The sequence below is a fragment of the Labrus bergylta genome, chromosome 10 (genome assembly GCF_963930695.1).
Source record: "Labrus bergylta chromosome 10, fLabBer1.1, whole genome shotgun sequence".
Lineage (NCBI taxonomy): Eukaryota > Metazoa > Chordata > Actinopteri > Labriformes > Labridae > Labrus > Labrus bergylta.
Window position 1 is genome coordinate 23,345,434 of NC_089204.1, and position 17,318 is coordinate 23,362,751.

At 41.5% G+C, this 17,318-nt stretch overlaps 1 long non-coding RNA gene and 1 other non-coding gene across 2 annotated transcripts; both read right to left on the reverse strand.

Moving 5' to 3' along the window:
• Nucleotides 1–1,257: 1,257 nt before the first annotated feature.
• LOC136180405 (uncharacterized) lies at nt 1,258–11,336 on the reverse strand. Its single transcript, XR_010667085.1, has 3 exons — nt 10,942–11,336; nt 8,067–8,162; nt 1,258–2,317 (listed from the first exon to the last, which is right to left on the reverse strand). It is a non-coding gene; the product is annotated as an uncharacterized lncRNA (long non-coding RNA).
• Nucleotides 11,337–16,041: 4,705 nt separating this feature from the next.
• On the reverse strand, nt 16,042–16,778 carry LOC109994647 (uncharacterized). Its single transcript, XR_010667058.1, has 3 exons — nt 16,514–16,778; nt 16,330–16,431; nt 16,042–16,174 (listed from the first exon to the last, which is right to left on the reverse strand). It is a non-coding gene; the product is annotated as an uncharacterized protein (transcript).
• Between the last annotated feature and the right edge of the window lie 540 nt (nt 16,779–17,318).

Sequence of the window (17,318 nt, forward strand, 5' to 3'; positions counted from 1 at the left end):
GTTTGGAGAAAGATTCTGCACGGTGACACATCCTGATGTTGCAAGAAAGTAATTTCTTCTTTAGCCAGATTCTACCGTTTTAGGATTCAAATTTAAGTTTTAGTTGAACCTTTAACCTGAATAGTTGACTTTTAATCAGTAATTCTAGCAAGTTAAACCCATTCAAAACATGAAATATAAGAGCAGATAAATGGCCCAGTGTGATGTAAGGGCACTAACATCTGCTTGCATGATGACTGAATGACATGGAAAAACTATAGGAACTAAATAACAGTACAAGCATGGATGACCCCAAATAAATGCACAAGGTTTGACTCTTCACTAAAGGTTTATTCTCTTTACAAGCAATCCAGTTTCACATAATCACACCAATATTGACATAATAAAGCATCTACCATAATGAAACAGTTTATGGAGATAAATAGATTTTTATAAAAGACTGTTTAAACAGAGAATCAGAGGATGTTTACAGGGGAAATTATAATCACAAAGGCACGGCAGGAGTGAGTCCAAATAACGTGTTTAAAATGGCCTTAAACACAGTGAAGGTGATTTCCAGAACAAAGAAGGAGTTGGTACTTTGTGACGTTTCTTTCGATGCTGAAGGCAATGCATCAGGTACTGTTGGCTATTGAGCATCAGCCAATCAGTTCCTGATGCAGTATCATCCACATCAGAAAGCTCTTCCTTCACTCCAACATCAGTGCAGGGGCATCAAAATTAGAGCGGTTAACGACTTCTTTAAGTCTTTCTAAAATATCTCCTACTGGTGGGAGGTATGATAAAAAAAAAAATCCAAACTCATAAAACAAGCCATTAATATTCTTTTCATCCTTTGATAACACAATAGCCAATACTGTACAGTACACATCATTGTAAGTCAAGATGGCAGCAGAAGCATCTGGAACGTGAATTCATGCAAATTAAAAATGGGCATGTATTATGAAGGAGCTGCAAGAGATGAGGCTGCACTTCAAAAGACTGTCGAAAAGAAATTTTTAAAAAGTGGGAACGGGGGATGTGAGAGGAGGAAGAGCAGACAGAGAGGGTGTCTGTGAAACGCACATGTGTAATTGTAGTGACATCTTCATTGAGAGCCCTCCATCTCTTTCCTGTGAGCTCCAAAGGGCGTCTCTGACGCCGGTCGATGGGGAGAGCAGCCGAGGCGCTGTGTTTAGCATAATCCCAGAGGCCATTGTGAGAGCAGCTAGTGAACGACTCACAGTTGCCAGCTGAGATTTCACCAAAACACAGCAGAACACAAGAAGAAGGGGATGAGACAGGAAAAACAGAGGTGGAGGGGGGAACGAGCAGGCAAAGGACTCAGGAAAGAGAAAGGATTGGTAGTAATGAGGAAAAAAATGCAGGTGTGTCAGATCTTACATTACACAGAATATGTAGAGAGATATTTTTCACATTAGAGGTGTGGCTCAATGTCTGCAGGATCAGGGTGTAGTAGGTTTTCTGTGGTTAGTGTGCGTCTTACCCAGCATCAGAGAGGCAGAGCATAAGGTGTAAAACATGCTTTCTTCCAGGTGGACTGCACCTGTTGGCCCATACTTAGGACAGTACTTCATTGTCATTCTTCATTTAAAGAGTCACTGGCAGCATTGATTTGTAACAGAGGCATGAAAAGATTAATCTAAAGTGCAGCATGACACATGTCAATATGTCTTCTATTGTGCAGATATTCTTACCTGAAAGTAGTGTGAAATCCTATTTGATCAAGCAGATGTTTTTTTTGTTGTTTTGTTTTTTTTAAATCAACCTCAAGTAAACGGTTAGGTCCCCTAATATGCCGCAGAACAATTAAATCCTAACAATTGCAAGGATTCTTTTTGACTGAATGGTTTCTGATAGAAAAAACAAGTAGAATAAATATACCGTGAACATAGTTTTAAGGTTTACAGGGTACATATAAGACGAACTGCAGAATCTCTCCAGGTGATTGTGGGAATATAAAACATCATCACAGTTGCCTGCAGAGATTACCCAGTCAGCCCAAAGATTCCTCTCACACACATACCCCCCCCCACCACACACACAGTCTGTGGTGGGTATGTGTTATATCCAATAAGTCAATCGGCAACAGACGGTTAACACAGATCAGGATAAAGACGGAGCTTTGACCCCCGCCCTCCCCTACCGTTCCAAAAAGGTCCTGTGTTACCATGGTTACAAGGCCTAGGCACGTGCCTCCTTTTGTCGAGCAGTATCCTCCAGGGTCAGCTGCACACCCAGTTAGAGGTCAGATGTCATCCTGGCCTTTCACTTAGGTCACCACTCACCAGCCTCCAGCCTTTGACCCCAACAAACACTGAAACAAATTGAGAAATGGGGGAGGGAGGGGAGAGAGAGGAAGAATTGAACATATTTACACAAAAATCAGGGTGTAGAGCAGCTTCAGGCTTTTTGAGTGAAGATTAGTTGTGTAGTCTTGTGCGGGTGATGTATAGAGTAAGGTAAAGTATCTCTCTAAAGGTTACAGTATGTCTCCCTCTTGTGGTGAAGTATAACTTCTGATTTTTTTTTGTGGACTTCTGTGCCACGGAAAAGGAGAATATGGGGCATCCTGGGAGTCAGTGCTGTACATAAAAATTCTATTACATTAATTGAACTCTAGTCCTATACCTTTGTTCAATTAACCAATATATTTCCCAGCTTTTGTCTGAATCTACACTGAAAAATCTGTTGCACAAGCATATCAAAGAATGTACACATTATCCTTGAGGTCACTAAAAGGCATTCATTAAATATCCACATATTCATGGTCACATAAATCACGCTGAAAAAAAATTGTTGACCCAATCTTAAGCTTAATTCACAAAGAACCTTCAGGAAATCAGACCTGTGGCCACACATTTGGGGAAGTCTCTGACCAGAGGTGCCATCTTTCCCATTGAACCTCAGTGCATGTTGGGAGATTCAGGTCAACGAGTTGCAAAGTGTTGCTCGGGCGTTGACAAAAGAAAAATCTTAAGTTTATTAAACGGAACAGGCTGACAGTCCACACTTTGTTAGGCAGTGAATGAACAGAGTGGTTTTGACAGGCCTAACCTCTTAAGCTTCGGGTCCCACTGAGCTCGGCACAGCTAGAGCTAAATGCCATCTGTCCCAACATCATGAGGCCCCCCCAACCTGTCCCCCAACAGTTTAGCATAAAAATCAAGCAACACTGCTATTAAAAGAGGAATAACATTTCATTTTAGCCCCTTAAATTATAAATAATACAGATTAATAATTTCAGTTGTGCAGGTTTGATGTTCTACAAACAATTGCTGTTTATTATCCACATGCCTTGATTTTCAAGGTTGGAGGTATTTGCACAGTGGATTATAAAAAACGTTTTTTTATTAAAGACTCTAATAAAAGTGAATACTTTTTCAGACCATAAAAACCCTAAATGATCTCGTATCTTTTTCTCCTACAGAGCGTTGTATAAGTAATCAACCCCCTAGAGCTACTGCATATGTTGTCATGCTATGACTGCAAATTAAAAGAGAGTTCATCGGGTTGTATGTAACAGACAAACACAAAATAGTCCATCATTTTGTAGAAGTACAGGGAGTGTACAGGCTCCCCTAAAGTGTAAAGGGGTTGGAAACTTATGTAAGGAACTGTACGCCTTTGGCCTGAATGTTGGACATGTGCAAATGCTGCATCATTAAACTTCAATCAAGGAGCTGGACTTAGTTGACGGTAGAGCTGAGCAGATACTGACCACCTATAAAGTTGTCATTCCTTAACTATTACTATAGAGAACCAGTCAAATAAGAAAAACAAGTTTTGTAAAAGTTTAGATAGTGTTAATAATGCTACTCTTGCTGCACATGTTGACCATGTTTTTTTTTGTTTTTTTTAAAGATAAAGAGAACGTGTGGGATTTCAGTCTAACAGTGCACGGTCAGGGTCAAGATGCACGTTACTGATCAAACAATAACGAGCAACTCAAACCATGGAGCATTGTTTTCTTCAGTTAGTCTCTCACTGTGACTCATCAATGGCTATCTTAATTTAGGTTTTGAACAATTTCATTTTACGCTTTACTGACTTCCACTTACAGCACAGAACAATAAAATAATGATATCACCATATGAACTTTAGTCTCCATCCTTTCACAATGTGGTCTGCTCCGTTAGCTGTCATCTAACGTTAAGAGCACTGAGTGACCTTTGTGCCCACCAGCCAATGTGTGTTCTTTAGCACTTCATTAAGGCCCTGGGCCTTCTCCTTACAAGCAATTGTCTTCCTCTAACAAAAAGACTGACGCATTGTATCAGTTGGAGGTACATTTTTCAAAGGAGGCCGATACAATAGGCAGAGCAGTGCAAATTATGAATCAGGTCTGTAAGGGGCCTCCTGGTGAGGCATATTGTACTGTTTGTTGATGGTCCGGTTTGAACTGAATGACATGTGGTGGGATTCAGATAGCAAAGGTTGCAGAGTGTGAGAATATATGCAGAGAAATGCAGATGTACAATCCGTGTACAATGTGTGAGTTAATAAATGTGAGTGCATGTGCAGCATGGTGTGCTCGAGTGGTGTAAAATGATGTGGGGTCGCATTTGGGGGATGTGAGCACACGCTGAGAAACACAGGCAACCCGTAGACCTCCCAGAGGTGCACACTGGCTAAAAACAATGTGGATCTCCATGAACTGATGTGACATGTGTAAGAGTCCAGGCCTTTCCGTTAGAGGAACGCTACAGTAGAGGTAGTAGAAAGAAAAGAAAAACTGCACGAAGAAAGGGAGGGGAAGGAGGATGGGAAAGTAGGATGAGGAAGCGGCACAACAAGGACTCTGAGCAGTTGAACCGTTGTAGCTCGATTCCTTTTACTCTGCTCAGTTTATCAAATATAAGATGAACATAAAAAAAGCATAAAAATACTAAAACTGGAAAACTTAGTGAATATATGGTTTAAGCGTGTTTCGTGATAAAGTTCTGTAAGTGTTTTTGTTGTTATTATTAACATTTATGCACAGGGATTATGAATCTTTTAGTCTGCATTGATTTCGTTGATTAATCTTTTTTTAAATTGTTAGCAAAAAGTATCTTGATCAAAGCTGTCTAACCAAAGGATTTGCTGATTTTCTCTTCTCTAGCAGTTTCTTAATTTCTTTGTTTCCAACTGTTGGATGAACAAAACACTACATTTAAAGTCATGCTCTTGGACTCTGATCGTCCTAACAACGCATTTAAAAAAAACTTTCAGACATTTTACAGACCGTGCAAATTGAGACAGCGATTGAGCGATTGATCAATAATGAAATAGTTTGTAGGTGCAGGCATGACAAATCTTAACTATTAAAAACCAATGTGCTGGCAGGTGAACCAATGCATCGAGCCTAGATTCTTCATTTCATATACGCTCTTCTCTACAGTACAGTAGAGACCAGTCTTCAATTGCCATTTGCTTGGTGTGAGGACTGGCTGCCGTTTAGCTCCAGCTCTGCAGCCTCAGATGAAATGGGCCGATAGCACATCAGACTACAGACTGTCCGGACAATATTTACATCCCATCTCAGTTATTGGACGCGTAATTCCTCCACACATCTCTTCAATCTTGTATCGGCTGCACACACATACACACAGTCGTCTATGATTATAATTTCATATGCCACAGTGTATCAGCCACCCGGGTAATTTTCTGCCATTTAAATGTGAATTTATGTCTCATGTAAATGAGTGTGCAGTCGATTTAGGCCCATTGGAGGACTGGCCTTTTCCCAGGGAGCATTCTGTTATAGGCCTCTGGTCGTTTCAAGGTCCCCGTTACTCACCTTGACTTAATAGACTGCACTGGCGCTGAATGACGCCTCGCTACCTCAACTTAATACTGTTTCTCCAAATCTAACACGGGTATCAACACGATGTACACATTATACAGCTAGCTGGGCTAACAATCATGTCATAAAAGAGCATCTAGAAAGAATATGGCCCTTCTGCTGAAACATGGGCTCCATTCGCCGAATAGCTGAAATAAGCTTGAATGAATTGAGTTCACGCAGTTGGACTGTTTTTCTTGTTCTTATAAAAACCCAAAGAACTACCATCAAACACCGCAGTTCATTCATCATTAAGAGAAATGTGGATCATCAAATAAAAATGTATTCAATTCGATCTATGGTCACGTTGTCTGTAGTGGAGGCTGTTCTCTGCTCCTCTCTGAACTGAAGGAACAGCACAGAGCTTAAACTGTGCTAACCGTCACTGCAGCGCTGTGTGGGTTAACTACGCTTTCTACGGTGAACGTGTTTACACTGTGAGCACGTGTATCAATTGAAACCCACAGTTCTTAACAGGACAGAAGAAAATCTAAACTTCTATTTGTGTTTCATGTATTAAAGTCATTTTTTTAAACTACTCATCGGTTCAGTCATTCCCCAGGTTCATAGTTCCACAGTGTCATGAAGCTGAAGTTTTATTTTTTAAATTGCATGTTTTTTTGAAACCTGAGGATTAAACCGTTGACAAAACATTGTAAGTGGTTCATGTTTCACGAGGTCAGTTATTGGCTGTTTTATTGGCAGCTTCATAACAGAGCATGCGCTGATATGCGACCTTTATGAGGAAGACACCTTAACCCGATCGCTGAATCACTTCAGTACGACGTAAGAGAAGGATGTTTTATTTCTACATGTAAAAAAGCATCTTTATGTGTCTTAATAGTCACATATGCCCCCCTGCACGACAAAGTTAAACATTTAGTATCTTTAATCTCACGTTGAACACATAGAATCCAAAGATTATTTCCACACTTATCACAGGGATAATATATTGAGTTTATTGAATGTATTTAGGACGGGATAAAAGTTTTTGTCCTATTTAAAGACTTGTGAACGGTGAGCTTTTTTTCCACACAAGAACACTTATCTCCTGTAGTTCAGGAGATAAACATGAAGGGAACCTTTCAGCTGATCAAACTGTGGCTGAAAGACAAGACCTTGACCACATGATCGAACACACGCTCTTATCACAACAATCACCGGTCCACCTGCTACCAATCACACGCGCTCCTAAATACTGCAGCCAGCATTGCAAAATGCACTCTGCACCCTGGTTACTCAACCTCCTGTCTTATCCAAAACCCAAGGTCTTTACGCCCATCTATCAAATACAGTTGCCCTCCCCCTCTACGGTCATTTTGATGTTTTCCTGGTTTAGATTTAAACGCATTGTTACATTTTAAGTTTTAATGAATGAACCACAGCAGTTGAGGTAATTCTAAGCAACAATGAAGGTTAGACTTGATATTTTTAAGAAAGCCAAAAAAGAGAAAGGAAGGACGTGCCTATTGATGAATTTGAGGACAGAACAGAGAAACTGTTTGTTTGGGAGTGAGTCGCACACAGAGCTCTTTCAAAACTCAGATCAGGTACATGCAGGGAAACAACATGTCAAGCAGAGCTGCAGAAGCATTGCTGTGTAGCTAAGAAAGGTGAACAAAAGCTGCTATTCAATATCGTATCTGCTAATGCTCCGTACAGTATTAACAGGGACGGGATGTTACATGCAAATTGAAAGAAGCGGCCGTAATGTTAAGTCTTTGTAAATGCCAAAATCATTACAGACTTCACCCTTATTCACATATTACTGCAACATGAGGCCCAAAAATGATCCAAACAGCAGGTTTCACCATGTGCTGACTGTGAGTTGTAAGTAACGTCATTAAATTTAATTTCTCGTCAGAGTTAAAAGACATGGCACCGCACAAATGTATTGCTTGAGTTACGGTACAGGGTAAAGACAAGGTCCAGAAAAAAATGCAGCGCTGCAGGTAAAGTGCTGTGTAATTCCAGTCCAGAGAACGGACTTGAGGGACCAGGAAAAGAGCAATGCGGCTCACCGTGCATTTGTGATTGATGGTCTCTGTCTGTGCAAGAGCTGACTGAGCAACATGTACATCTCTCTCATTCACACACTTAATGGCATGCACACATCCTCTGGTGTGCTCTGTCCAACTTATATGCACCACAGCCCATTTACGTAATGTGCATGTGGGGCTTCCCTTAGAGTCATATGCATTAGGCGTCTCATGGTGGCTCATTTGGCAAAGGAACGTACCATGTTACCATGACATCCTGGTCCGGCCTGGAATCCCTGTTGAGTGTCTCCTTTCATCCCCTGCTTCTGTTCTATTGTTTCCTCCTTAACGAAGCACTGTTCAATCAAAAAGACAAAGCAGGAGAAAAACATCTTAAATCTTTGAGAGCCGTCATACAAAGCACAAAATGCAATTCACTGTACTTTATTGATTATATGGATCACCATACTGCGAGGTGTTATGACCATATATTCCTTCAATCTTTGATCCTGTCACATCTTCGCTGTCTAGTGCCAAGACATGCCTGGTCTGGCTTTAGGCCAGGCTGGGCTGGTCGCCACCACGGCCCCAGCATCCAAGCAGGCAGGCCTAGCTTAATGCTGACACATCGCTAACATCAGCCAGGGAGAGGAGACCTCTGGGAGATGCTGAAACATCAGCGCAGCACCATTTCAGATATACCAGGAGGGATACACTTGCTCATCTGCAGTAGAATTTAAGAAGTTGTCACACAATCATTGTTGCCTTTAAAGGCTCGATAATCACAAAGCATTTAAAGATACCCGTGAGGCCGAGATGAAAAATTGCACTAAAACAGCCAAACCCCTTACAAATTAACCTCTGATTGTCCTCATAAAGACATTATAAAATTGCCATTATGTTTTTTCCTTTACAAGAAAAACATGTAATTACTATGTTTATAAGAGTTCACCTGCGTCATGGTGTAGGGTGGGTGAGGGTGCAGCCTGCAGGTGTACGCACTGGACTATTACATTATCAGTGCAAATCAGTTCAATATTGAAAAATAGGAATCTGTTTTGTTTTGGGGGAGATAAACATATATTTAAGGCAAGATACAAACATGAAAGAATTATTGATTCCTGCAAACAGCAATGTCTGTTATGAAGACATTTCTTCTATTTGAAACTGATTAAGCAACATTATCATTTCTAAAAATGGATGGCATTTAAAAACCGTAATGAGGTCCTTTTTTAAATGTCTGCATATGAAGTGAGTTACGATGATTCAAAGGGTAAAAATTTATAAAAAGGTCTTCACGTATTCTTATCATATTTTTTTCACATTTGTGTGACCATAATGGCCGCCCTTTGTGCTTAGCAGAGTCATGCAAATGAGATTGGCAGAAACAAGCAAGTGTCAGCGATAGGCTCACATATAAGCAGAAGTGCTGCTGATTGATGATGCAAACCTTCTCCCTATAGCCTCCGTGCTGACCTCTGGCTTCTCACCCCTCGAGGGGTTAAACTTATTACCCTTTGACTCGTGTGACCTCTACTGTGAAAGGAGCTAGATTGAAGGATGACCAGAGCTTAGGTCCTATTGGCTGCTCTCTGACCAAACTGTGGCCAGAGGGCTGACCATCCAAACCCTAGAGGGATGTGACCCTGGCCCTGCCACACGCTCTGTGGATAATACTATTAACAGGTCAATACAAGCCTAAAAAAAAAAAAAGGGGAGGGGGGAAGTTGCTTTAACCTAAAGGATGAGCAGAAGAAAGGGATGAGGGGGAGATATTGAGGAAGGAGCAGATTTGCAGGATGGATTTAGAGGTTATTTGTCAGATCTGTTTGAACAAATGGTCACGAATTTGATTTCCAAACAGGGACACATTCACCCAGATGGATTCTGAACAGACAATAAGAATAGGCCTGTCCTGAAGACTACTGATGTTGTTCAAATTATGCTCAGCAGTATTGCATCCTGAAAAATGAACAAAAGCTCGAAGCCAAATATCTTATTTAGATTGAAGAAAATCTTGGGACAGAATAAAACTGAACCTAATAGCGCCACGTTTAGGCAAGTCATCCCCGTCGTCCCTGTAAATCCACTTTAACTAAAAACCTTAAACCGAACAAATTTGAACTTGTGTTAGTGTCGCGTACAGAAGCAAAAAGTTCATTGTGATATTAATTCATTAGACATGTGTTGTTTTATGCTGTACCTTCTCGTCTATCTCTAGTGTGAGCAAAGGGGAGTGTATTGGGCGTTCGCCAATACAGCACGTTACATGCGAGACATGTGCTCTCTTCTCTCTCTTACACACGTCAGGTCAAAGGATTATTTGCCATTTTTGCTGCCGTCTTCCCTATCCTCTCGAGCACACTATCTGTTCGGGTCTTCGATACATCTGTTCATTCTTGTACTTGTAAATTGACTTTCTTGTAATTAAAACATCAAAAATGTGCCAAATGTCCACAACTCAACTCACTAATAATTCTTTAAATTTGGACTCTGCTACGGAAACAAATGCTGGGCAAAGTGACAACAATTATACACAGAAAAAACTGTTAATCTCAAACTCTTTCACACTCACCATCATCACACCCAAAAACCCACATTACTCCGGCTGTTACCGTTAAGATGCTGCCATGTATCTCCACTAGACTTGATTTGACTAAAAGCTTCTATCCAAACATCAAAAATCCGCAAATAGAGGGTGTACATCGGGCAAACGTAATATGCTTTGTCTCCTCCAACCGAAAGAGTTAAGCGCCAATAAAAATAATAAAATACAAGACTAAATTATGCAACAAGCAGCTACAGCCACGACCCCCTACAAAATTTAGTTTTGAAGAAGGCATAAGAAAATACAATAGAGCAGAAACACATGTAGTTAATAGAGTCCGCTCTACTAAAGTTGTCAGACCTGCGGCTTCAGTAGAGCTTGTAAACAACCATACAAGCATGCATTCAGTGACACATAAACGCACATGCAATCTCACACAAACACATAAGCAGGAAAGGATCAGAGATTACTACGAACAATGTAGAGAGGAAATCTTTGAAAGCAATAAGGGAAAAAAAGGAAAAAAGAAAACTGAAAAGAAACAGAATAAACTGCCAAAAAGAAGAACAACAAAATTGTAATAGTACCTTGTAAAGCATCCATGTGCTGAGAGAAGGGTGGGACACCTGCAGAACCTTGTATGGTCTATCCAGAGCTCTCCAGCGACTGCTCCCTCTCAGAGCAGAGTGTGTGTATGAGAGTGCATGTGTGTCGGTGGCTGAGGGAGGGGATCCTACCCCTCCTCCTTAGGACTGTGCCTCCTTAACAGGATGGAGGGGTAGGTGGGGCCACTGCAATAAAGCAAACACACACACACACACACACACACACACATTTTTCTATGGTTGTTATGTCCTCGCTTCTCTGGCTCTTTCCCGCCTCCACACTTCCATCTTTCTGTCTCTTTCCAAGACTTGCTCTCAACCTCCTTCCCTTGCAGACTTGCTCTCATTTCTCTTGCCTCGTGCTTCCCTCTGAATCTCAGTCTGTCTGCAAGTCTCCTATACTCCCCCCCCCCCCCCTCCCCAGCTCTCATCTCACACCCCCTCCCTACCCCTTTGCCCCTTCCCCTTCCTCTCTGACTGTATGGTAATATTAACATGCTTTCATTAATCTGGAGACGAGAGAGACATATGCCGTTTCTGGCTGGTGGTCCACAACCTGCTCAACTCCTGGTGTGTGAGCGCGTATGTGTGCTGCGTGTGTGCGTCCTGTCGCTCTTTAGTCTCATGATACTACAGCGCTTAGATTAAACGGGACAGTCAGGGAGCACAGAGTGTGTTTGAGAGATGAAGGAGGAGTGCGACAGCGGGAAGAGGAGAGGAGTGGTGCCACGATCAACAGCAGCCAAGCACACTTTTTTTAACCTCTTACTGTTCTTCTTTCTCTGGGTTTCTGTGCCACCACCCCTCCTCCTCCTCCCCTCCACTCATCCAGTCACCAAATACATCTGATTCAGGGAGTAGCCATCCCTACATAAATCATTCCCTTATTCCATTGGCCACACATTACATTGAAAGTATTGATCCCCAGCTACCCTCCACCCCAGCCACCACAGCACTGATTGCAAGGAAACCCTTCACAACAGTCACAAACAGGAAATGGAAAAACAAACCACGGGTGTGCTTCGATTGACCATAATGGCGGATTCTGAAGCCTCAGACACAGTCACTGAAGGAGGGAGAACTATGCTGTCCTGCATTAAGCACGTGTGATGGAAATCCCAAGAAGGCATGTAAAACATAAAAATAGCGGGTAAAGCCTGAGCATTTAATCTATTAAACATACTAGGCAGTTTACAATGATACTGCAAAAGTGGAAAAATGTTAGCTACGTTTACAAAATAAGTTACCAGAAAACATCAGTATTAAGACTGCATAAAATAAGAAATAGTCATTTGTTATGCAACAACATTTTGCCATAAACATTGCAAAAAGACTGAATTTATCTCAAGGAATAAAAAAATATATTTTGAGGAAACAACCGACGCTTTTTCACTCAGCATGGGTACATTTTAACTATCAGAAGAAGGCCTGGTTATATTGTCCACGAGAGAAACGGAGAGAAAACTGATACTGCAGATGTATTAACCTAAGATTTTGGTGTGGTTGAGATCATTTGTGATACTTTGAACCTCATTGATACCTGTTTGAAAATGACAATGATGATCGGTGGTATCAAAAAGTATCTTTTTGAAGAGCTTTCGAAAAAACTTGGGATCTTCATTCAAATGTATAACACGCTGCAGCAAGCAAAAGAGAGGGAGTACATTGCCATCATATCAGTACTGCCAATGTAGTTGCAGAATGTAGACAGTTTGCAGGAGTTTGCCAGCAGTTTTTGGTAGGTAAAAACAAGAAATTACCCGATAAACAGAGCCTAGGACTTTCATTTTTGTTGCTGAGGTACCAACACTGGTTAGGATACTGGTTTGTTTTTTTTACCTATATCAGTTTAACTTTGAAATGAGTGTTTCATGACAACCCTAGATTTTTGATTGAGGACAGACGTGTTGCAAACATAGGTCTTTTGTAAAACCTAAAGGAATAGCATATAGGCATAGATTCAATTTATATTCGCTCCACATTTTTTGTTTAATTGTCTTCATTTTGTTGCAATACTGAACAATAGAACTGCACGTCACATAATATTTCTCATATCGTGCAGGCCTAATAAGTACTACTTAAAGAACCATTACTACATACTTTGTAATATCTCTAAATCTGATTAGATCGAATAAGTTTTGTTGCATAACAAAAAACACACTTTGGAGCCTTAAACTACTTAATCGCAAATTTCCAAAAGGGGAAAAAAATACAACACAAGCAAAAAGTCCACAGTCCGTGGATTAAAACTGACCATCAGAGGTCCAAATGCTGTTGTTTCCATGACAGCACAGCTGAGGATACTTTGCACTTTGACCTTATCCCCCTGCCTGTGCTCTGAAGCGATGACCAAGCCCAGGGTCAATCAAAAATTAGGTCAGCAAGGGTCAAATGGTAATGACCTCACTCTGGTTACACAACCACACCGTATCAACCTCCTCCAAGGAGCATCCGAGCATCATTCATCCTAATCAGAGCGCTGCACCTTTGCAGGAGTAAGGGGTGATGGTAAACCTGCATAATGCGATAAAGGTGACAGTTTCTGTGACGATGCATAAATGATCAAGATGCAATATGGATAACTAAAATAAGACAATGTCCTAAAACTAAATGAGGGATGAAGCTTTGAAATGTATCTGTCCATTGTTGAAGTACACTAGGCCTGCACGATATCGGAAAATGGTGCTTTATGTGACAACATTGGGATAATGGTACAGTATGAAGTGCAATGGATAAAATAAAGAATGCCTATGACACTTTTTCTAAGTGCACTTACTTATGTTTTACACAATATCTGTGTATGAAATAAAGTTGTTTTTTTTCACAACAATATTGGCACCAATTGATCTAAGGCCAATGGTTAGCTTGAGCTTCTTCTGACTGCATAAAAAGGTGTGTAAACATAGCCATGTTAGCCATTTGGATGGAGGGGTGGATGGGTAATATGTATGCTGCATGAGAAAACGTTTTTTTTTACATATATCATTTGTTTTATTTATCGTGATAAATTCAGTTTTTTGCTTTAGATTTTACTACAAATGTTCATATTGTGATAATGATGAAATTACATGCACAGCCATACAGTACATGATAACACTAATATCCTGTAATAAATAATCGCTTCAAGTTCTCCTTTAGAAGAACATTTGGCCTTATCTGTCTCAATGACGTACTGCCACTTGGGATAGAAGAGTGCAGTGAGCACGAGGAATTAGAGCAGATAACAGAATTCTGGTTGAACTAATACATCTCAACACATATACACATAGAAAGGCCTGAAAGTTGAGAAGCTGCACAACAGTTATAAAAAAAAAAAAAAATGGTGCAATATAGCATGGCTTGATTTTTCATGTAAGGCGCATTTGACGGTTCGATGAGTCAGCAAAAAAAATATGGGTGGATTAAACCACTGGTAGAACAATAAAATATCAAGATCTAACATAAGTTATGGAGGACAACTTTCTTAAAGTACGAGATTTGTCTACGGAAAAGTTTAACTTAAAAGACATCCCGAGTGGCAGAGGAGATGATCTTTAAGAAAGGATGACACCGTCTCAGGGTAGAGAAACTGGGTTGGAAGAGAAGGGGGTAAGACAGATGAAGGGGTGGAGGGACTGATCAGAGGGGTGCCAGACACAAAGAGGCCAGGCCATGGCCAGTGGCACGCGATGGGCAGATTAACCAGCGTTTCCTCCCCTAACTGAAGCATTAGGACACCTGACTGAGTCCCGCCAATGGCAGCCAGCCAAGGATTTGGGTGTGCGTATGGGAGGGGGGTGGTGGTGGGGGGGGGGACAAGCTGGGGCTCGCCTTTCAACACTCAGGCTCCTCAACAACACAAAGAGGGGTGGGGTGGTGTTCGTGGGGGGGGGAAATAGGGGCTGGTGGCTTGGAGTGGGGAGGGGGCACCACAAGCCTTACCCCTCACCATCTGCTGCCCAGGCTAAGTGAGGACAGGGGTAGGGCCAGAGTGCGGGGTGTGGAGTATGTGAGCGCGTGCACCGTAAACACACGTGTAGCTACGTGCACGCACCTGTTAGTGTGTCAGTGGGTGGGTGGGGTGAATGGGACGGCAGATGGACAGGGCATACTCTTGGCACCAGAGCTTCCATATTAGTCATCCATCGTATAAGGAGTGTCCCCCCCCCGCCGCCCCCCCCCCCCTCACCCCTTCCACAACATTCCTTACCCCTGCTACCTAATCCACAGTGCCAGCCAATTCTTTATGTTTTGCTCCGTTTGATTAAGACATCCATGATTAGAGACATTACAGGCTGGGTGAGAGAGTGGGTGTGTGTGAGCCGCTTATCCACGCGGTTGTTTACTGTAAGCAAAGCAAAACAGACGGAGCCCCTTTAACCCTACAGCCACTCAACCGTTTTAACCACTTCAGTAATATTACTTTGTTATTTTCAGAAAGTGTGGTGAATGATATGTTAAGGGGAAAAACCATGAAATTAAACCAGATCAAATCTGTACTATATCTATATACACACACACACAACTGCCCCAAGCCAAGCTGCACCCTATTACACATCAGATACATACAGTAGCCTATTTGACATAATTCCGCCCCCCTCCCTCCTGTGCTGTGTGTGTTTATCAGTGAGCTGCCCATTTCCCTCCATTTAAAAAAAAAAAAAAAAAAAAAGGGGGTCAGAGGAGCAGACAGTTCAGTCTTGCTGAGCAGTAATCTGAAAATGCCTGTAATCCTCCATACAGAGCCCTTCTGGAGACCGTGATTGTAGTGGGGAGAGGTGTAGCCTCGTCTCCGTTTAGCAGCCATGTGTCTGACCGAGCTTGACACGCAACCAGAGCCTTACACAGCTGCCAGGACACACACTGAGAGATGAGGCACACTAGAGCTGCCCCCAGTCACTCACTGGAATAATTATGCCGTTTTTTTCACCCTACACAATGCAGAGTGAGTGAGTGCAGGTCAGGGAACTTTTACAACACTCTGTAAGTGGCGTATCAGACAGAAATTAGTTCCCTGTTGTTTTTAAACATATATGCAGGCTGTTCAAAAACAGCAGTGAGCAAGTCTACCTGATTTTTGGGATGAACACACCATAACACTGATTAATAGTCGAATAAATGTTTACTAGGCATCAGAAGCAGAATCAGTCACATTGTAGAAGTGACATTTCTTCACAGAAAGAGTCCGAAAATGTTCCCAGGGGACATCTGTAACGATGAAGTGGCACCGAAGTTCCTGAAATAAATGGAGAATTAGCGCATCCTTGTAAAATTCTCCATAATGACAAAACGCACCAGGGCATGAAAATAAAGCAGGCACTCAATATTACGCGTCACTTTTGGGTTGCTCTACTTCCCGAGTGCTTTGCAGCACTTCTTTCTTGAACTTGCCTCGGGTTCAGAATCGGAGTTGTAAACACATAGAGAGCTGTCAGTCTTGCACATGGTGCGTCCGAGCAGCACATCCAGGATGTAGTTCAGTCCCGCGACCACCTTGGAAAAAACACATGAGCAGGAGTCATTTAAGCGTGTCCATGGTTTGAAATCACCCTTACCGTGCTTTGACAAGTTTTACCTGAATTTTCGCCGATGTTATGTTCACAATTTTGTAGTCAAACTGATGATCTGTGTTTGCTCTGTTGAACTCAACCACAGCAAACCGCGCTGCTTTCAAAACATTGGTGTTGTTTACTAGGACATCCTGTGGCTGACCGATCATCATGTGTTCTGCGATTAAAACACGACCAAAAGAGGCAAAAAATACCAAATAAACGCAGAAAAACATCCTGAACCCAACAAGTTGTTTTCCAGTAGCCTACTTATTGAGAGTCCTGTCGGCTTCGAGGGACCGTGTTCGCATTTAAAGCCGAGTTAATCAAACGCACACCTGTTTCCTATCTGGTAATTAGGCTACAATAATGCGAATTGAATCACCACTCGCGAACTTCTGTGGGGCACGAAGCTGCTGCTGGCGGGAAAAAGACAGGAATACAATTTAAAAAGCAAAAGTAGGATTAGCCTATAATGGGAATAATTACTTTTAAGAGAAATAGAGCAATGAGTCAGTTTCTTGATACCTAAAGTAGGCTTACAAAAACTTTGAGGGGAAAAGTAAAGTCAACCCTCACACATTGACATAAATGTCCAAGTCAATTTCCAATTGAAGGAAGAGAAAAAAAATATATATTCACAACATCAAAATTCAAGTTTTTTGTATGATTTCCATACTTATCAGCACCAAAATATTTCAATATCAGTGTAATTAGGCCTATAAAACAGATAAAAGAGTCAGAAATCATAATAGGCTATATTATACCATAAAGTTATCTAGAGTTCATCTGTATGTGTTCAATGTGTGACAAGTTATTTTACCTAGGTGT